The sequence below is a fragment of the Pseudochaenichthys georgianus genome, chromosome 21 (assembly GCF_902827115.2).
Source record: "Pseudochaenichthys georgianus chromosome 21, fPseGeo1.2, whole genome shotgun sequence".
Lineage (NCBI taxonomy): Eukaryota > Metazoa > Chordata > Actinopteri > Perciformes > Channichthyidae > Pseudochaenichthys > Pseudochaenichthys georgianus.
This window is the reverse complement of record NC_047523.1, coordinates 38,919,822-38,942,571: the sequence shown is the minus strand read 5'-3', so window position 1 is coordinate 38,942,571 and position 22,750 is coordinate 38,919,822.

The window sequence follows — 22,750 nt, the reverse complement described above, 5'->3', positions numbered from 1 at the left end:
CTTCTCCAAATACTTTTAATTTGAAGTTATCAAATACGTCCCAAGGCTTAAAAGGTGACTTCAAAAATGTGCCAGTTTGGAGAATCACTGCTATGTTCAGTCAGCAAGAGGTAGCATGGAGGTCAACTTGTTTTCATTGTGTGCTTCAGATAGTCAACCAGATCGCAAGCATCTGCCTAGATTCATGATGTTAAGAAGAAATGTGTTAAAAAGGACTATCATGTGAGCCAGAGGTGGTGTTCAGCCATGCTTGAGGCGTCTCTCCCACAAACTGAACATATCTGATGCTACGGAAAGATTTTGAGTATTTAGTATAAACTTTGTGAGGCTTTTCCATCACTAATAAATGTTCATTGCAACTCTTATAGCTCAAGGTCACCATCGCCTCTGTTAACTGGGACGTTTTACAACTTTTACACAGGTTTTACATTCATTAGATCTGGGTGGACTTTCAAGAAAGTAGCATTTAATTCTTCAAAGGTCAACGCACATTAGAAAGGTCAAGGCTGGCAAAAACTGATGAGCCATGATGCGACTACCTGTGTCAAAACTTCTTCTTCTTCTTCTTCTTGCTCTGAAAGCAGCGAGTACCTGCCGAGTGCTGCGTGGCTCCTCAGCTCTAATGCAGCGAGACGCGGCCCTGACGGAAGCAGCATGTCCTCTGAGCGAGAGCAATTATGATGCGCATGCAAGCGGAAAGGCTGCAGCATGGAGAGCAGCTTTGATCCGGCAGGCTGCCTATTCAAATCACCGCTCAGACGCCATCCTCCACTAATGTAGCGTCTGGGCCTTCAGCGGGCTCCCGAGGGCTCCTCTGTCATGAGAGGCAGCTGTTTCCCCACTTGAAACATCCTTTGTCTTCTCCATGCCCTTCCTCCTCATCACAGGTGAGTGAAGGTGCTTCTGTGAGGGCCAACAGCGGAGTGAAGTTTCCTTTAAACGGATATTTGCCTCAGTGGTATGTGGACGCACAATTAAGCGCCACAAAGGCTCTGAGGGAACAGTGTTTGAAGACATCCAGACACTCAACACAGTGCTATTCAAGCTAGAAACAAAACATCTTAATTGGAGTTTAGTGAAAAAAGACGGATCATACTCCGTCCGACCCAGTTAGTGTCACACTGAGGGGAGGAGTACATGAACTGCGTCAGGTGAGAGTAAAAAGGACACACATATCATCTCGACTGTACTAGCAGACCTTCCATGCTGTTTCCAAGTTATTTCACACATGCATTTAGTAAAGAGGGCAGACTAAACATAATCTTATCAAAGTCACGGTCTTCATCATGCAGTTGCTGCTGTTATGCCGGCTGTGGCACAGTGGGGTAGTGCGCTGATCCTCAGAGCTGGCGGGGAACACCGGTTCAATCCCGCCTTGACGCCACTGCAGTCAGCATGCCGTTGTGTCCTTGGGCAAGACCCTTCACCCTGTACTGCTCCTGTGGGGATTGTCCACAGTATTGATGTAATACATCATGTCTGATGTAAAGCGCTTTGAGCACTTGTAAGAGCGCTAAAATAACTGACTGCAGCTTCCTTATGATGATGATTATATGTCTATCTATCTATGTGATGCAAGGCCCTCGGAAAAAACAATGATGTGATGGAGTTGGTGTCGTTCTTTTATCTTTTTCTCTTATTTTGTATCATAGGGATTGACCAAGATGTGTTTTCAAAGCTGATACCGATTGTTAGGCATCTCGAGACCCATAACTGATATTAGGAACCAAAATACATTTGCAGGAAACACTGAAATATACGGGTCGACATTTTGAATCAACATTTGTTTTCATGTTTGGTTGTTTGTTGTAGCTTTTATTTAACCAGGTGAAAGCCCCTTGAGTTGTGTTCTGAGGGTCCGAAAAAACAGTTAAATGCACCTATAATTAGCTTGCTTTGACATCAACATGTCGTCAGAAAGTAGTGCATGGATTGAATTAAGGGAGACATTATTAGTGTTCAGACACTAAAGCAAAACACATATTTGTGGTTATTTACTTCTTAAAAATCGGACTTGGTGCCGGCGTGTATCCAATATGAAAAGGACAAGAATCAAAAGTCTTTATATGGACGATTGTCTGCGATGACCTTGGTGTGTTCCTGTGCGGAGGACGAGGTCAGAGTCTAGACACCAAACAACAGTCTGTCAACATAATAGCTTCACAATGTGAACGGGCTGATTAGGATCAACTGTCTCAGTGCTGGAGCAAAGATGGTTGACTCTGTGGTCGTGACGAGACCTTTGGGTTGTCCTTTGATTCCCACGGTCCAGAGATGAAAGGTGTGTGAGGGTCCATGCTGGGTTGGAGGTGTAACCTGTTTCCTGGTGCCAGAAAGCTGCACCAACAGCCACCTGAGCTGCAGAGATGTGCGGGGTTGGTAGTGAGAAACAGAAAGCTGTGAGTATGTGTGGGTGATGAATACTGCAGGTATGATTAAGAGCCAACTCGTCCGCCCAAAAGACACTCCACTGGGGCTTACATCTCCTACTGGAGAGAAGAAAATGGCCTTTCTTTCCATCAATTGTTTCCTTTGATGCAAGCACTGAATGAAACTGATTTCATAGCATATTGTGTCAAACACATGCTTCTGGAAATGGAAACGGAAAGAGGATCCGTTTTTTACCGTTTTCTGGATCAGGTTATGTGTCGTTGTTTTGTCCACCTTCCTGTAGACACCAAACATGTGCACACTCATTGCCATCAAGCATTTTAAAAGTGCAGTAATCTGTGACCTTAGCTCCTTAAATGGTAACATTAGCTGCGAAGTGCACCCGAAACGCACTAAACCTAGCTTTGCTTTGCTATACCAAGTTTGAAACCTGAAAAAGTGTCTTTGAAGAAGTAAGGACTAGGAGTGTACACTCACACACACTCAGACACAGCAGGCTTTGTAAATCCATCTAAATTCATCTGAGTCGTGTAGTTCTTCATTTTCCCACCCTGTGCAGTGACTTCGCAATCTGTTCTGTGAAGGTGCTCTAAACCTGTAAAGCTCCTAATCCCTCCGGCAACAGGCAGCAAGACGAGCGTAAACATGAGGCTGTTTGTGGGGGTAAACACGTGGAGCCATGATCAGAGGTGGGGAGTAGTGGAGTACAAATACTTCGTTACATTACTTAAGTACATGTTTCTGGTATCAGTACTTTACTGCACTACTTATTTTTCTGACGACCTTTTTCTTTGACTTCTTACATTTTGAACCCAAATACCTGTACTTTCTACTTCTTACATGTTGAACTCAAATACCTGTACTTTCTACTTCTTACATGTTGAACCCAAATACCTGTACTTTCTACTTCTCACATGTTGAACTCAAATACCTGTACTTTCTACTTCTCACATGTTGAACCCAAATACCTGTACTTTCTACTTCTTACATGTTGAACCCAAATACCTGTACTTTCTACTTCTTACATGTTGAACCCAAATACCTGTACTTTCTACTTCTCACATGTTGAACCCAAATACCTGTACTTTCTACTTCTCACATGTTGAACACAAATACCTGTACTTTCTACTTCTTACATGTTGAACTCAAATACCTGTACTTTCTACTTCTCACATGTTGAACTCAAATACCTGTACTTTCTACTTCTTACATGTTGAACCCAAATACCTGTACTTTCTACTTCTCACATGTTGAACTCAAATACCTGTACTTTCTACTTCTCACATGTTGAACCCAAATACCTGTACTTTCTACTTCTCACATGTTGAACTCAAATACCTGTACTTTCTACTTCTCACATGTTGAACTCAAATACCTGTACTTTCTACTTCTTACATGTTGAACCCAAATACCTGTACTTTCTACTTCTCACATTTTGAACTCAAATACCTGTACTTTCTACTTCTCACATTTTGAACTCAAATACCTGTACTTTCTACTTCTCACATGTTGAACTCAAATACCTGTACTTTCTACTTCTCACATGTTGAACTCAAATACCTGTACTTTCTACTTCTTACATGTTGAACTCAAATACCTGAACTTTCTACTTCTTACATGTTGAACTCAAATACCTGTACTTTCTACTTCTTACATGTTGAACTCAAATACCTGTACTTTCTACTTCTCACATGTTGAACTCAAATACCTGTACTTTCTACTTCTCACATGTTGAACTCAAATACCTGTACTTTCTACTTCTTACATGTTGAACCCAAATACCTGTACTTTCTACTTCTCACATGTTGAACCCAAATACCTGTACTTTCTACTTCTTACATGTTGAACTCAAATACCTGTACTTTCTACTTCTTACATGTTGAACTCAAATACCTGTACTTTCTACTTCTCACATGTTGAACTCAAATACCTGTACTTTCTACTTCTCACATGTTGAACCCAAATACCTGTACTTTCTACTTCCTACATGTTGAACACAAATACCTGTACTTTCTACTTCTTACATGTTGAACCCAAATACCTGTACTTTCTACTTCTTACATGTTGAACCCAAATACCTGTACTTTCTACTTCTCACATGTTGAACTCAAATACCTGTACTTTCTACTTCTCACATGTTGAACTCAAATACCTGTACTTTCTACTTCTCACATGTTGAACTCAAATACCTGTACTTTCTACTTCTTACATGTTGAACCCAAATACCTGTACTTTCTACTTCTCACATGTTGAACTCAAATACCTGTACTTTCTACTTCTTACATGTTGAACCCAAATACCTGTACTTTCTACTTCTTACATGTTGAACTCAAATACCTGTACTTTCTACTTCTCACATGTTGAACCCAAATACCTGTACTTTCTACTTCTTACATGTTGAACTCAAATACCTGTACTTTCTACTTCTCACATGTTGAACCCAAATACCTGTACTTTCTACTTCTCACATGTTGAACACAAATACCTGTACTTTCTACTTCTCACATTTTGAACTCAAATACCTGTACTTTCTACTTCTCACATGTTGAACTCAAATACCTGTACTTTCTACTTCTCACATGTTGAACTCAAATACCTGTACTTTCTACTTCTTACATGTTGAACCCAAATACCTGTACTTTCTACTTCTTACATTTTGAACTCAAATACCTGTACTTTCTACTTCTCACATTTTGAACCCAAATACCTGTACTTTCTACTTCTTACATGTTGAACTCAAATACCTGTACTTTCTACTTCTCACATGTTGAACCCAAATACCTGTACTTTCTACTTCCTACATGTTGAACACAAATACCTGTACTTTCTACTTCTTACATGTTGAACCCAAATACCTGTACTTTCTACTTCTTACATGTTGAACCCAAATACCTGTACTTTCTACTTCTCACATGTTGAACTCAAATACCTGTACTTTCTACTTCTCACATGTTGAACTCAAATACCTGTACTTTCTACTTCTTACATGTTGAACCCAAATACCTGTACTTTCTACTTCTCACATGTTGAACTCAAATACCTGTACTTTCTACTTCTTACATGTTGAACCCAAATACCTGTACTTTCTACTTCTTACATGTTGAACACAAATACCTGTACTTTCTACTTCTTACATGTTGAACTCAAATACCTGTACTTTCTACTTCTTACATTTTGAACACAAATACTTGTACTCTCTACTTCTCTCATTTCCCAAACAGCTGGTTCCTTTAGTCTGAATGTGTGTTGGTGCGTGATCATTATTCTTCAGAGTCAGTGCGTGCCTATTGGTTTGAACACGATCCGTGTATCCATCACTTCCTGGTCTTCTCTAAAGAAGAGGGACCAATGGAAACGTTGCAGTTGTTCAGCATGGAAACATTCATTAGCTAACAATGACATTATTGTTCTATTGATATAAAGGGAGGTCAGAAAACAGCTGCTAGTTATGGGTACTTTTTACTTAAGGACATTTCAAAGCCCATACTTTTTGACTGTTACTTGAGTAAAGAAGTTTAGTCAGTACTGTAATATAGTGGATATTAACAGACAACGGAACAGTTGGTTATTTAACAGGACCCTTTATTGCTGCCTCCCGTGGTTCTCTCCCCACCCCCACACTTTTTGACTGTTACTTGAGTAAAGAAGTTTAGTCAGTACTGTAATATAGTGGATATTAACAGACAACGGAACAGTTGGTTATTTAACAGGACCCTTTATTGCTGCCTCCCGTGGTTCTCTCCCCACCCCCACTTACTGTAACTGTCGTAAACATGCTGTAACGTATATGACAACTCCCCTTATAGTCAGTTAACAATACTATGACATACACTTCTACTTCTCCCAGAGTATTTTGAAACACGAGTATCTGTACTTCTACCTGAGTAAAGGATGTGAGTATGTTCTCTCTGGCCTTGATGCACCTCTGCTGTTAGAGAGGGCTTTGCAGATATGGAAGTTGTTGCCAGCTCCTCCTGCGATGCTCACATCCCAAAAGATTGCAGCTATTTTCCGGTTTGACTGATTTCACAACTGACATGGCATGCAGAGCAACACTGTGCACAGCCAGACTGCAATTCTCCGCATTCCTGCCTCCCGACGCCCACATGGAGCGCGGATCACACGGGAGAACAGGAGGGGGGAAGAAAGCTGTTTTTCCTCCACAACACGGGCCCAGCTACAGCGTGACTCATTTCAGCTACATCCTGTACAGAACATTTGAGTTATTAGTTGGGAGAGGAGGCAGTGGAGGAGTGAAGCTATATTAGTACTGCAAGTAATGATTCCCCGAGGCTGGGAGGAAAGAGCGATGTTGAGAAATCACCCCGCACTCCTTCCATTAGCACGTCTGTCTGTGCAGCGCTAGCTTTCAAACAGCCGTCAGAGGTCACACAAGTGCTGCTCTCTGCGTAAACACGCTGCTGTGAATACTATATATTGTTTTGTCTTGTCTCTGTAAGCTCTGCATGATTAAAATGTTCCTTGTAATCTGTCTGGGGCAGCAGTGTCTAAGTTTTGAGGGCACGGAGGAGAGAAAACTTTCCTCACCGTCTCATGGCGGCTTCTTCTTTGAAAGAAGTCGTCAGTAAATGCAACACAGCACGTGTGGGTGTGTGTGTGTGTGTGTGTGTGTGTGTGTGTGTGTGTGTGTGTGTGTGTGTGTGTGTGTGTGTGTGTGTGTGTGTGTGTGTGTGTGTGTGTGTGTGTGTGTGTGTGTGTGTGTGTGTGTGTGTGTGTGTGTGTGTGTGTGTGTGTGTGTGTGTGTGTTTCAATGACATTGCAGGAGAAGGCATCAAACAGGCACAAGGACAGGGAAATTGCTTAAAAGCCTGTCGGAGCGTGTGGCGGCGAATGCGTAGCCGGAAACCCATTTGCAATTACTTTGTCACTTTGTCATTTTTTGAAACTTTAATACCCATGTTTGCCTTTTTGTTGTTTAAGCTCTTTGACATTCTCATGCTTAACATGCAGCGTTATAAACGGGGATACGCTCACACTGTAATGTAGAACAGAAGCGCTGGGCTTTTTGAAATGATCCACGTCAAACTACTTGTGACCACTTGAGATCGACATCTCTTGTGTTTCCCGGTGTGTGTGTTGAACGCAGTTATCCTGTCACAAGAAGAGTGGGCGCGGGTTAAGGTCGGATATAAATCAAGGAGCATTTATGGAAGACTATAGTGTGTCTGAGCAAAATGTCAGATAGCATCAAGTGAGCAAAAAGCGGATAAGCAAATATGAGTATTCAGAATAAAAGGAGGGGTTGGGGTCCTTCTTAACATGATCGACACCTAGCAGGCCATCTTTGAGGTTATCTCTCTTCACACTTAGTGGTACCAGTGTCCCCATCGGTATTTACGAGCCGTCAGCACTTTTATTTACGACACTGTCATCAATTCTGCCTCCACTCAGTGCAGCTGCCAGCCTTTACAACCTCTGTCAGCTGGTTAAGTAGATTGAATCAAACTTAAACGGTTCACTCAAATCTGCGTTGTGCAACTACCATAAACCCTAATGCTCTCCGTCTATGAAACCCCCAACACTCTGCGGCGGCTGCTTTAACGGTCCAATGTGGACGCTGAGAGAGGGAGGCGTTGGAGGGGATTTGACCTCGTTAGATTTCCCCTCTTAGGAGGAGGAGAGGCGCTCCATCACTGCCGGCTGCCTCTCCGCCTCTCATCTCTCTCTGTCTCTCTGTTCACTCCTGCCATCATTAACCCCCTCTGTGTTCTTACAATGAAATGCAAGGAGAGCGTCCTGAGTGCTTCTTCAACTGCACGACCTCTAAGACTTGTTGACAGAGTTGAGTCAGTGTTAGTTTTGGCCTTAATGTGAGTCCGAATGTCTGCCTGATTTCTGCTTGATGAATGCAAACTTGTGTGATGACACGGCTATGTTAAAGAAGTCCGATTATGCTTTTTGGGGTTTTCCCTTTCCTTTAGACCGGGGGTTTTCAAAGTGTGGGTAGGTGATCCTCCCCTCAGAGAACATAAGAACAGCTGCGCCCCCCCTCCCAATTATCATTGCTATTATTATTATTATTATTGTTGTTGTTGTTGTTGCTATAATGCAGGGGTATTCAACTGCATTTCAAAGATGTCCAGTAAGAGAAAATGTCATTAAATGCTCTGTTTTGCTGTCTACTTTTCTCTTTTTTGAGCACGCCATTTGAAATGACTCCGACTGTTTCTCTGCTCTTATCTCGTCTCTGTGTGTGTTTGAATCTGTCGCTGACTCACTGACTGCACCGATTTGATTGGCTGAGTAGCGTTTTGATCAAAGTCAATAAGGAAACCCCGCACTCACACAGGTCAACACATCCTCACTCCCAGGTCGGCCTATGTTGAAGTTATGTCAATAAATTTGAAGATCACGTGACGTCAAACAGAGCACATGGTGTAGTCCAAACGATAGCTGGGGATTCTGGGTAGTGTAGTGTCTTCTGCCATCCTTTACTCCGAAAAAATATTTGTTTCTCCGAATCGAAGGGGAAAAATACAAAAGCATTGTACACAATTTAAACCAATCAATGTTGTGTAATTAACAAGGATAATCTGGTGCTTTTTAGTCGATGAGTAGTGCAATCGACAGAAAGGGGAATACTTACTTCCGGGTGTAAAATTCTCCGTTATCCAATGAGAATGGACGCTCACATTGCCTTTAAGGGCAGTCGACACAAACGAATGCCGTGCTTCCTTGAGCGTCCATAGAAGCATATGGACATCCCGGAAAGCTGAAAATGGACGCGAAGGGCCCCCCCCTTGCGTTGAAAATGGACGCTAAGGGCCCCCCCCCCCCTTGCGTTGGAAAAAGCAGACACAGGGGACTTGACATAACGTCAACATAGGCCGACCTGGGAGTGAGGATGTGTTGCACAGGTAGGCGGAGGTAAAGGGAATGAGCACTTTTACAGCCTTTTTGGCGAGGTGGGGGAACTCGGTCTCCACAGACAGCCAACAGTGTGCAAGTGACACGTCTTCTGCCAGATGCTGTCTACTCTCTCACTTTAGGTAACTTCACTAAAAATCGAGCTTTTTGAACATTACAGCATGGAGACATGTCCCAGTAGAGACACTACATACTGATATACACCTGGACATCAGCAGGAGAGGACTCTTTAAAGTAGAGACACTACATACTGATATACACCTGAACATCAGCAGGAGAGGACTCTTTAAAGTAGAGACGCTACATACTGATATACACCTGAACATCAGCAGGAGAGGACTCTTTAAAGTAGAGACACTACATTCTGATATACACCTGAATATCAGCAGGAGAGGACTCTTTAAAGTAGAGACACTACATACTGATATACACCTGAACATCAGCAGGAGAGGACTCTTTAAAGTAGAGACACTACATACTGATATACACCTGAACATCAGCAGGAGAGGACTCTTTAAAGTAGAGACACTACATACTGATATACACCTGAACATCAGCAGGAGAGGACTCTTTAAAGTAGAGACACTACATACTGATATGCACCTGAACATCAGCAGGAGAGGACTCTTTAAAGTAGAGACACTACATACTGATATGCACCTGAACATCAGCAGGAGAGGACTCTTTAAAGTAGAGACACTACATACTGATATACACCTGAACATCAGCAGGAGAGGACTCTTTAAAGTAGAGACACTACATACTGATATACACCTGAACATCAGCAGGAGAGGACTCTTTAAAGTAGAGACACTATATACTGATATACACCTGAACATCAGCAGGAGAGGACTCTTTAAAGTAGAGACACTACATACTGATATACACCTGAACATCAGCAGGAGAGGACTCTTTAAAGTGGAGACTCTACATACTGATATACACCTGAACATCAGCAGGAGAGGACTCTTTAAAGTAGAGACACTACATACTGATATACACCTGAACATCAGCAGGAGAGGACTCTTTAAAGTAGAGACACTACATACTGATATACACCTGAACATCAGCAGGAGAGGACTCTTTAAAGTAGAGACACTACATACTGATATACACCTGAACATCAGCAGGAGAGGACTGCTGGACAATCGTATAGTGTTGAAGTTTCTCACAAAAACACTGAGCTGCTGCGACGATGCTCGGCCCGTCAAACATTCATCACAAGGATTTCTGTATCAAAAGGAACGAGTTAAAGTCCAACTTTGAACTTTAACTCTCCGCAGTGCTATTGGTTTTGCTGATGATATAACATTTGGCAACAGAGACTCAGCAGCACTGCATGAATGAACAATCAGCAAACCAGCAATTGAATAAATACACAAGGACTATTCTGTCAGCGCCAGACAGAGTATGGCCAGCATAGCATTATAATCAGAGATACTCATCATCCTTTATATAAGGCCTCAATATTCCCCTGATGGTCAAATTACCTCCTGAGTTTAGGAAGGAAATGGCTATAGGGGTGAAGGAGTTTCTGTATGTGTTGTGTAAAATGCCATAGGGAAGTAAAAGAAGGTTTCCTGACTGTGAAACATGACAGTGTAGGGTTGTGTGGTATATAATGGTTTTATACCATGCAAAAGTGGGGCGAAGCCTGCGAGCTCGTTCAGGCAGTCAACTCGAGCACCAATGATACATTAACACGTGGCGCACCTCGTCCCTCTTCCAACCAACCAAACACATTCTCCTAAACATACCGCTCTATTTAAGCTGCCAGGTCTTCCTGCCTCTGCCTCGCTATGTTGCTGCTGCTGCTGTGTTTACTTGCTATTGCTGCGTCCAAGTACCTGCTGCTGCGTTCATGTTCCTGCTGCTGTGTTTCATGTTGCTGCTGCTCGCCTGCCCCCCCACCACCCCAGCTTCCACCCCAGCTTCCACCTGTAGGCTCGGGGGATAGTTATCTAATCATCACTCAATGTTCTTTGTAAATCTGTGGAGTGATGAGGCGCGAGCCTAGACGGCAAACTCAAACTATATGCTGCTCTAATAAACATATTAAGAAACACGTGAGTTGTCTGACTGAAGCAGAAATGTGACCGCTATTAGAGATTCTGAGGTACATTTATACTGCGGTAGCTATACAAGCGGTATCTCGTGATTCTTGCGTCATTTCGAGGTATCGTGATCGTTCATATCCAGCTGCTCTTCCTGCTCTGGGGAGAGATGAAGGAAAAAGTGACATTTTACAATTTGGATGTCGAAGAAATCTAGTTATATGACCACTAGCCATCTGGACTGTTGTTGTTTTGACAGTCAGCTTAAATTAAGTAAATAGCATGAAGGCTACCATGAAATAAGATTGTATTTGTTCTGTTTCAGTGTATTTTCAGTCTCAACCTGACGTAGACACATTGAGTCTAGTCATGTTACGGATGGGAGTACAGAGCGACGTTCTGCAGCTGTCAATATACCCAGTTGTAATGAAACTAAATCAAAAAGACAAACAAGGTGATTGCGGTGCATGTAGACCATGAAACATTTCCCATTAACCAGGCAAATCAAAAGTTCTTATTAATGGTTTATTACTAATCTACTATGAATAATGATTGAACGCACTAAGCCTTTAGTTACAATTAATAAACCTGGCACCACCATTTCTTATCAAAATTAATGTAACACGTAATATTTATTATTGCTTGATTTGATAAAGGGTTATTTCAACCATCCGCTTAATAAAAAACACTGGTTCTCAGGTTTAATCCATTTGTGAATTGCGCAGTCCTTTCATTTCTTCATACAGCGGGAAACCAAATGAATTCATCCTGAGTCCAATAACCATCAAAGTCACTCCAATAGTGCTCCTTAATTACGCTTTCATCCTCCTTTAACAAAATACTTCACATTCATCCAGTTTGTGACAGTAGTTGTAGCATTTTGAGACTTGAAACCTTAATTACCCCCGCACACACACAAGGGGGGGGGGGGCAACTTCCAACAGGAGTCATTTGGGGGGGCTCTTGGGAAAAAAGGTTGGGAACCCCTGCATTACAAGACATCTATCAATATGTGTGCCTCCACCATTAAACTGTCGTATTCTGCACATTTCTTATACTATCTACATACATCTTATAAGAGTATAATACAATAAAGCCCCAAAGCTTTTTTCTTATTCAAAATAAGACCTTAACCTAAAGTATTCTTTAATGTTTAAATAAAGCCTTATTAGTTTGTCTGTCTGTGTCTCCTATTAATATCTAATAATACAAATAATACATTGCAATAACGTGCTTTAACCACCAGGTGTCCCTTTCTATCAGCTGTGCACCGTTATTACATTACATTGCATTTAGCTGAGGCTTTTATCCAAAGCGACTTACAATAAGTGCATTCGACCAACAAAATACAAACTTGAAGAAAACAGAATCATATAAGTCAATCAGGTTTCATAGAGCAAAAACATTTCAAACATTCAAACATAAGTGCTACTCAAGATAAGCCAGTCCTTTGTTAGTATATAAGTGCTTTATTAATAGTTCTGTCGCTCGAGGTGGAGTCGAAAGAGATGAGTTTTCAGTCTGCGCCGGAAGGTGTGTAGGCTTTCTGCTGTCCTGATGTCAATGTTATTTTGTAAATATACCAATATACCGATTTGATCAAATATAAAAGTCAGCCGAATTAGTATTGATACTGCAAGGAGACTTACATTGTGAAGAGAAATGGAAGATGTTGTGTAATTGCTGATATATTTATGATCCACGTCACATATTCAGTTTCGGCGGCAGTTGTTCCTGTTTGTCTAGAAGTCCTCTCATCAGGGCTAAATAGAGAACTACGGCATGTAATATTTAATGCAGCCGAACCATGCATTACAATGCCGTTATGTGATGACCTCCAAAGAGAAAAGCAAGCACACTCGGAATAAAGTATTGTTATTATTATTATTTTTTCGTATTTCACATCAACAGGAAGTCCGGTTAACTAAAATGTCCGTGCGGAACAATACCCAACCCATAGGTCTGTGGGTGAATAATGTCAATCACCACATTACACACATCCCTTCACATTTCAATTTAAATTTACATTAAAGTATTTCGTGAGGCCTTCTAAAATGTTTTTAAATATAATTGGGGTTGTAGTTGAAGAGTTTGTAGTTATTGCGTTGCCCGCACAACACACGCATGGATTAACATCGATTTAATACATTAATGTAGCCTTTGTTTCTGCTAAAAGAGGTGTCAACCAGCTGGGGCAACAAGAAAATCGGCGAAATCGAGTGTGATATAATAAATAATTATTATATTAAAGGTGGGGTAGGTAATTTTGGAGAAACCAGCTGGAGTGCGCTAGAATTTGAAAATACACAGCTGGAAGAAATCCTTCCTCACAGAGCCCCTCCTCCAACACACACGAACGCGCACTTGACCAATGAGGGCACGAGATAAGTTAGTGCACAGATGGAAGGCTGACAGGCAGGTAGGCCATCCAGTTACTTTAGCCGGGCCGGCTCAGATGATTGGTCGTGCTTTTCACAGCGCCACGGCTTCCAGAGATGACATTTTTTTATGTATTTATTGTCAAAGCACTTCAGATATTCATTGCTATCGGGATGTTAAGAGCATTCCATGGAATATAACAAAAAGTGTATCTCGAGCCGGTTTCTCAAACTTACCTACCCCACCTTTAATATTGACAATAACAACCGACCGTCGGGGAGTGTTCTCATTGCGTCTATTATCAACGCTATGGGAGGTCTATGAAGGTCTATGGCAGTGATGTACCTGAACGCGTTCAATGAACGATCGTTCATGAACGCGTTCATATTTTGGGCGAACGTGAACTGAACGTACTGTATTTCCGCTAGATGAACGTAATTGAGAACGCGTTCATTCTCAGCGCTGTATAACGGCGTTCAAACGTGCGTTCATTCTCAGCACTGTATTATAACGGCGTTCAAAAGTGTGCCAGATTGCATATGCCTTTCAGCCGAAAACCCAGTTAAAACACACCGTAAACAGGCTTCAAAATAATGCGGAAAACCACCCAATTTGGCAACAGCAAGCTGCCTGTGACGCGTACGCGCCTGTCACCCCTGGCTGTCGCACTAAAATATAAATATACTAAATATATCAGACTCCTCACAACAAACAATGTGGAACCGGGGAACCGGCGAGCATTGAATGAATTAATTAATTAGTATGGACGAAGCCGAGAGCAGCTGCAGCAGCACTCGCTCAGAGTGAGACTCTACGGCAGGGGTGGGGAACCTCCGGCCTCCGGGCCGTATACGGCCCGCGAGACAATTTGGTACGGCCCTCGAGGTAATTTATAAACACACGCAAAGAATAAAAAAATGAAAGAAATCTAGACCGCAAAATAATTAAACAAGCAAGTGCCTGTTTTTCCTGGCCAAGATCAGGGTCCTTGAACACAACACGAGCCTAACGTGTCATCACGTGGTATATGTCTTGACTGACAGGGGTGCAGTTCTGACTGAGAGCACCAGAACGCCACTCCAGCACTTCAGAAATGGCAGAAAGTCCATACACATGCCGCAGTTTCTGCGTGTCTGTGTCTTTAGTTGAAAGCCCAGTGGCGATCTGCTCATCTGTCATACAGTCAATAACTTTGTTGTTATCATTAGCATCTGGTTAGCTAGCTATGCTAACGAATATAAGAAGCTTTGTCTACAACCAGTGAGGTAAAGGCACATCTTTATATGATCATTATAGTTATAAAAAAAATAAGAGAATAAAGTAAACAGGTATAAAATACTATATGACAGTTATTAATAAAGAAGAATACAGTTTGAAAGGGGAGTGATTTGTCAAATATCCATAAATTAAAAGAAAATCTGCTTACAGTTGTGTTTGGGTGTTGAGAGATGTGTCCATAGATCTCCTAATGTTGCTCTCAAAGTGCACCAGATTGATGCTTTTAACTTCAACATTTAAAAAAAATCTTCCCAGGGGAGCATGCCCCCCGGATCCCCCTAGAGGAGGTTAGGTCCCCCCCCCCCCACTTAAATCATGTTCACATGGATAGGAAACTAAATACATTTGCACACATCTTGTGTCCATATCTTTCTGTGTGGGTGGTCACGCCACACCGTGCACGTGCATGCATACGCGAGTCATGGTGAGATATCTGGATTAAGAGGTTGCTTTTTCTTTGCACAGAATGAAATGAATGGGCTGTGATTTTAGTTTTTTTAAGCAGAGGTCAATAACTTGTACGGCCCTCTGAGGATATTGTAAACATTGAAATGGCCCATTAACATCGTACAGGAGACAAATAATAGCTCGCAGCAACGTATTGAAAAAATAACTATGAACTATAAATTAGTTCATTTTTGAAACCATGAACTTTAGTTCAACATTTTGAATTATGAACTATGAACTGAACTAGTTCATTTTAAAATGTGTGAACTGTGAACTGAACTAGTTCATGTAGAAAGTGAACTTTCCCAACACTGGTCTATGGGACGCCCTGCCCGTCGAAAACCGACTCTCAAGGGGTACCCTGTGCGTAATAGGGTGACAGGGAGGGGCCCTGACCGACCTTGACGGGTTGGGAGTGAGAACGTGTTGGTGGGGCAGGCGAGCAGCAGCGACATGAAACACAGCAGCTGGAACATGAACGTAGCAGCAGCAAGTGAACACAGCAGCAGCAGAGCGAGGCAGAGGCAGGAAGACCCGGCAGCTTCAATAGAGCGGCATGTTTAGGAGAATGTGTTTGGTTGGTTGTCAGAGGGACGATCACGTGTTAATGTATAGGTGCTCGAGTTGACTGCCTGAACTAGCTCGCAGGCTTCGCCCCGTGTATGAAAACACTTTATTTTGAGGACCCTCATTGCCATAAAGCACTCTAGAGCTGCAACAACAAGTTGTGCCAAATATTCTGCAGTCTAAGCTAGCTGTGAATACAATTGATAAACCACTCAGAGTTTTTGCATAACCTGGCACCACTGTTCTGATAAAAATGCATGTAAAACACTTTAATATTTAGTATTGCTTGATTTGATAAGGGGATATTTCTTCCATTCGCTGACACTGGTTCTCAGGTAATAGTTCAAAGATAACTCCTGATTAAAGTGGCTCTCAGTGCCTTGTTTGTAAAAGATGCCAAGTCATTTTCCACGTAGCAGGTATCTCTGTTTTTAACAAAACTCTGTCGTGGATCCGATATCTTAAACACTCACAACATAACCACATGGAAACACATTAAAGCACAGACACAGAGGTGGTTGGAGTTAAAATATGATATTGTTACAACAGTATAAGAGACAGAATACTTGCCATGGCCCGGAGTCACACTGCAAACATGTTCCTTCTCCAACTCCTTTTAAAGGTCTCCTTTCATGCAAAACGTTTTGATGTCTTTTCTATATAACCACGTGTCCCCGCGGTGCGTCAGGGAACTCACAAAGTGTCAACAAATAAAACCCTCTCTCTTTTCCTCCGTACCCAAATCTCTAAAAACGGGGAACAACGGAGCTGATCCAGATTTGCGTCAGATATCACCGAAATGTGGGCGGGCTTTAGACCCACGGCCCAATCAGAAACGTCGCTATCAGAAACAATGCCTGACGTATTTTGGACGTAATATGGTCTTTGTTTACGTTAGCAAGCATCGCTAACACTCAGAGCTAACACTCAGAGCTAACCTGTACTGGAGAGAGTATGTGTAAAGAAGCAGGAAATACAAAATTTAAAAAAGCTACCGACCCAGAATCTTCACTTTAGTAACAGGGCTGAAATAGAGGGATGGAATGGGTGATCTTGTTGGTACTTCGAGCCAAACACTTCATAGACATGTTTTGTTTATATCTGAACCTAAAAATAGTATAATAGGAGACTTTTAATATCCGAGATCTCCACCGAGCTGAATCTGGTGTTCTTCCTCGGCGTTTTTCTCGTTCCTCCCTGTCACACAGAGGCTGAATTATAACTGAGCATGGTCTCCTCCCCATCACCATCTCATCTGAGCGCCTCCTCTACCTCCTCCTCCAGCGCACAGCTTCCTCCCGGCTGACTTCCTCTTGGCCGCCGGCCAGAGAGCTGATCGCTGCACCTGTCCGTCAGCAGAATACCAACTGATTAATGCTTTCACTGCGACCATTAATACAACTGCAGAGAGGCCGCTCTTCATAATTGAGAGGTGCATCGAGGCCTGCATCGAACCAAATGAGAAGGTCTTGTGCAATATGTGAAATCATTGGCATGTGTGTGTATTTTAGGGGATGAAAAGTGCTCCAATGTGACATCCAGTGATATAGTTCCTCCATGCAGAACCACAGCAGTGCACTCGGTTATTTATGTGAGGGCTTTATCAGATTTAATTTAGTGTCCTTTCTGTCCCGTGTGCAGACGTGTAAAGTACATTTTCTCAAGTACTGTACTACTTTTTGCTGCTTTGTACTTCTACTCCACTACATGTATTTAATACCTTTAGTTACTTTACAGATGTGGATGAATGATGTGAAATATAATCAAGTGTTAAATCAGACTTCAGTTCCACCTGGAGTAAATCCACCAGCTACCCTGCAGTCTACAAAGTACTTCAGACTAGCTGCACCTTCACCAGCTTTGAGAACACTTTCATGATCAATCATTATAAAACATATCATATATATTATTCTGAAATGGACCAATCTGCACAACGACTACTTTTACTGTCTTTCACTATATTTTGATGAGAATACTTTCTACTTTCACTTGAGGAACATTTTGAATGCAGGACTTTTACTGTATTTACTGTATTCCTACACTCTGGTACTTCGACTTTTACTCAAGTACAAGATCTGAGTACTTTTACTTTTACTCAATAACCTCCTCCTCCTCCTCCTCCTCCTCCTCCTCCTCCTCCTCCTCCTCCTCTCTGCAGCAGAGGGATGGTGGTGTGATGATGGAGGACAGGTCTCGGGTCTCTGGCAGCTTCAGTGATCCAAGGTCTCTCAGCTGGACTCACCCCGACGACTCGGCTCCTTTTCCCCATCCGTCTCCTCTCTCCTCTCTCCTCTCTCCTCTCTCCTCTCTCTCCTCTCTCCTCTCTCCTCTCTCCTCTCACACAGTATCTGAGTACTTCTAGTTTTACTCAAGAACAAGATCTGAGTACTTCTACTTTTACTTAAGTACAAGATCTGAGTACTTCTAGTTTTACTCAAGAACAAGATCTGAGTACTTCTACTTTTACCCAAGTACAACATCTGAGTACTTCTACTTTTACTCAAGTACAATATCTGAGTACTTCTAGTTTTACTCAAGAACAAGATCTGAGTACTTCTACTTTTACTTAAGTACAAGATCTGAGTACTTCTACTTTTACTCAAGTACAAGATCTGAGTACTTCTACTTTTACTTAAGTACAAGATCTGAGTACTTCTAATTTTACTCAAGTACAAGATCTGAGTACTTCTACTTCTACTTTTACTCAAGTACAAGATCTGAGTAATTCTACTTTTACTCAATACAATATCTGAGTACTTCTACTTTTACTCAAGAACAAGATCTGAGTACTTCTAGTTTTACTCAATAACAAGATCTGAGTACTTCTACTTTTACTCAAGTACAAGATCTGAGTACTTCTACTTTTACTCAAGTACAATATCTGAGTACTTCTAGTTTTACTCAAGAACAAGATCTGAGTACTTCTACTTTTACTCAAGTACAACATCTGAGTACTTCTACTTTTACTCAAGTACAAGATCTGAGTACTTCTAGTTTTACTCAAGAACAAGATCTGAGTACTTCTACTTTTACCCAAGTACAACATCTGAGTACTTCTACTTTTACTCAAGTACAACATCTGAGTACTTCTACTTTTACTCAAGTACAACATACTTCTACTTTTACTCAAGTACAATATCTGAGTACTTCTACTTTTACTCAATACAATATCTGAGTACTTCTACTTTTACTCAAGTACAAGATCTGAGTACTTCTACTTTTACTCAAGTACAAGATCTGAGTACTTCTACTTTTACTCAATAACAAGATCTGAGTACTTCTACTTTTACTCAAGTACAAGATCTGAGTACTTCTACTTTTACTCAAGTACAACATCTGAGTACTTCTACTTTTACTCAAGTACAAGATCTGAGTACTTCTAGTTTTACTCAAGTACAAGATCTGAGTACTTCTACTTTTACTCAAGAACAAGATCTGAGTACTTCTACTTTTACTCAAGTACAACATCTGAGTACTTCTACTTTTACTCAAGTACAATATCTGAGTACTTCTAGTTTTACTCAATAACAAGATCTGAGTACTTCTACTTTTACTCAAGTACAACATCTGAGTACTTCTACTTTTACTCAAGTACAATATCTGAGTACTTCTAGTTTTACTCAAGAACAAGATCTGAGTACTTCTACTTTTACTCAAGTACAAGATCTGAGTTACTTCTACTTTTACTCAAGAACAAGATCTGAGTACTTCTACTTTTACTCAAGTACAAGATCAGAGTACTTCTACTTTTACTCAAGTACAAGATCTGAGTAATTCTACTTTTACTCAAGTACAAGATCTGAGTACTTCTACTTCTACTTTTACTCAAGTACAAGATCTGAGTAATTCTACTTTTACTCAATACAATATCTGAGTACTTCTACTTTTACTCAAGAACAAGATCTGAGTACTTCTACTTTTACTCAATACAATATCTGAGTACTTCTACTTTTACCCAAGTACAACATCTGAGTACTTCTACTTTTACTCAAGTACAACATCTGAGTACTTCTACTTTTACTCAAGTACAACATACTTCTACTTTTACTCAAGTACAATATCTGAGTACTTCTACTTCTACTTTTACTCAATACAATATCTGAGTACTTCTACTTTTACTCAAGAACAAGATCTGAGTACTTCTACTTTTACCCAAGTACAACATCTGAGTACTTCTACTTTTACTCAAGTACAACATCTGAGTACTTCTACTTTTACCCAAGTACAACATCTGAGTACTTCTACTTTTACTCAAGTACAATATCTGAGTACTTCTAGTTTTACTCAATAACAATATCTGAGTACTTCTACTTTTACTCAAGTACAAGATCTGAGTACTTCTACTTTTACTCAAGTACAAGATCTGAGTACTTCTACTTTTACTCAAGTACAACATCTGAGTACTTCTACTTTTACTCAAGTGCAACATCTGAGTACTTCTACTTTTACTCAAGTACAACATCTGAGTACTTCTAGTTTTACCCAAGTACAACATCTGAGTACTTCTACTTTTACTCAAGTACAATATCTGAGTACTTCTAGTTTTACTCAAGAACAAGATCCGAGTACTTCTACTTCTACTTTTACTCAAGAACAAGATCTGAGTACTTCTAGTTTTACTCAAGAACAAGATCTGAGTACTTCTACTTTTACTCAAGTACAAGATCTGAGTACTTCTAGTTTTACTCAAGAACAAGATCTGAGTACTTCTACTTTTACTCAAGTACAAGATCTGAGTACTTCTACTTTTACTCAAGTACAAGATCTGAGCACTTCTAGTTTTACTCAAGAACAAGATCTGAGTACTTCTACTTTTACTCAAGTACAAGATCAGAGTACTTCTACTTTTACTCAAGTACAAGATCAGAGTACTTCTACTTTTACTCAAGTACAAGATCAGAGTACTTCTACTTTTACTTAAGTACAAGATCTGAGTACTTCTACTTTTACTCAAGTACAAGATCTGAGCACTTCTAGTTTTACTCAAGAACAAGATCTGAGTACTTCTACTTTTACTCAAGTACAAGATCTGAGTACTTCTACTTTTACTCAAGAACAAGATCTGAGTACTTCTACTTTTACTCAAGTACAACATCTGAGTACTTCTACTTTTACTCAAGTACCAGATCTGAGTACTTCTAGTTTTACTCAAGAACAAGATCTGAGTACTTCTACTTTTACCCAAGTACAACATCTGAGTACTTCTACTTTTACTCAAGTACAACATCTGAGTACTTCTACTTTTACTCAAGTACAACATCTGAGTACTTCTACTTTTACTCAAGTACAATATCTGAGTACTTCTAGTTTTACTCAAGTACAACATCTGAGTACTTCTACTTTTACTCAAGTACAATATCTGAGTACTTCTAGTTTTACTCAAGAACAAGATCTGAGTACTTCTACTTCTACTTTTACTCAAGAACAAGATCTGAGTACTTCTAGTTTTACTCAAGAACAAGATCTGAGTACTTCTACTTTTACTCAAGTACAAGATCTGAGTACTTCTAGTTTTACTCAAGAACAAGATCTGAGTACTTCTACTTTTACTCAAGTACAAGATCTGAGTACTTCTACTTTTACTCAAGTACAAGATCTGAGCACTTCTAGTTTTACTCAAGAACAAGATCTGAGTACTTCTACTTTTACTCAAGTACAAGATCAGAGTACTTCTACTTTTACTCAAGTACAAGATCATGAGTACTTCTACTTTTACTCAAGTACAAGATCTGAGTACTTCTACTTTTACTCAAGTACAAGATCTGAGTACTTCTACTTTTACTCAAGTACAAGATCTGAGCACTTCTAGTTTTACTCAAGAACAAGATCTGAGTACTTCTACTTTTACTCAAGTACAAGATCTGAGTACTTCTACTTTTACTCAAGAACAAGATCTGAGTACTTCTACTTTTACTCAAGTACAACATCTGAGTACTTCTACTTTTACTCAAGTACCAGATCTGAGTACTTCTAGTTTTACTCAAGAACAAGATCTGAGTACTTCTACTTTTACTCAAGTACAACATCTGAGTACTTCTACTTTTACTCAAGTACAACATCTGAGTACTTCTACTTTTACTCAAGTACAACATACTTCTACTTTTACTCAAGTACAATATCTGAGTACTTCTACTTCTACTTTTACTCAATACAATATCTGAGTACTTCTACTTTTACTCAAGAACAAGATCTGAGTACTTCTACTTTTACTCAAGTACAATATCTGAGTACTTCTAGTTTTACTCAAGAACAAGATCTGAGTACTTCTACTTTTACTCAAGTACAAGATCTGAGTACTTCTACTTTTACTCAAGTACAAGATCTGAGTACTTCTAGTTTTACTCAAGAACAAGATCTGAGTACTTCTACTTTACTCAAGTACAAGATCTGAGTACTTCTACTTTTACTCAAGTACAACATCTGAGTACTTCTACTTTTAACTCAAGTACAAGATCTGAGTACTTCTACTTTTACTTAAGTACAAGATCTGAGTACTATACATTACTATAATATTAATGGTACAGTTAAAGTACTGCTTTCAGCTAACCTAATACAGTCAGGTGAGATCTGTTGACTTAATGCATCAAATGAAAGTCAACGTTTCAGTGTTTCCTGTGTGGACAGGTGCTGTGATGTTCGGGGGAAGATCTACGGCTCGTTTCATTAGACAATAGCATGTGAGAAAGTCTCCTCCTCCTCCTCCTCCTCCTCCTCCTCCTCCTCCTCCTCCTCCTCCTCCTCCTCTC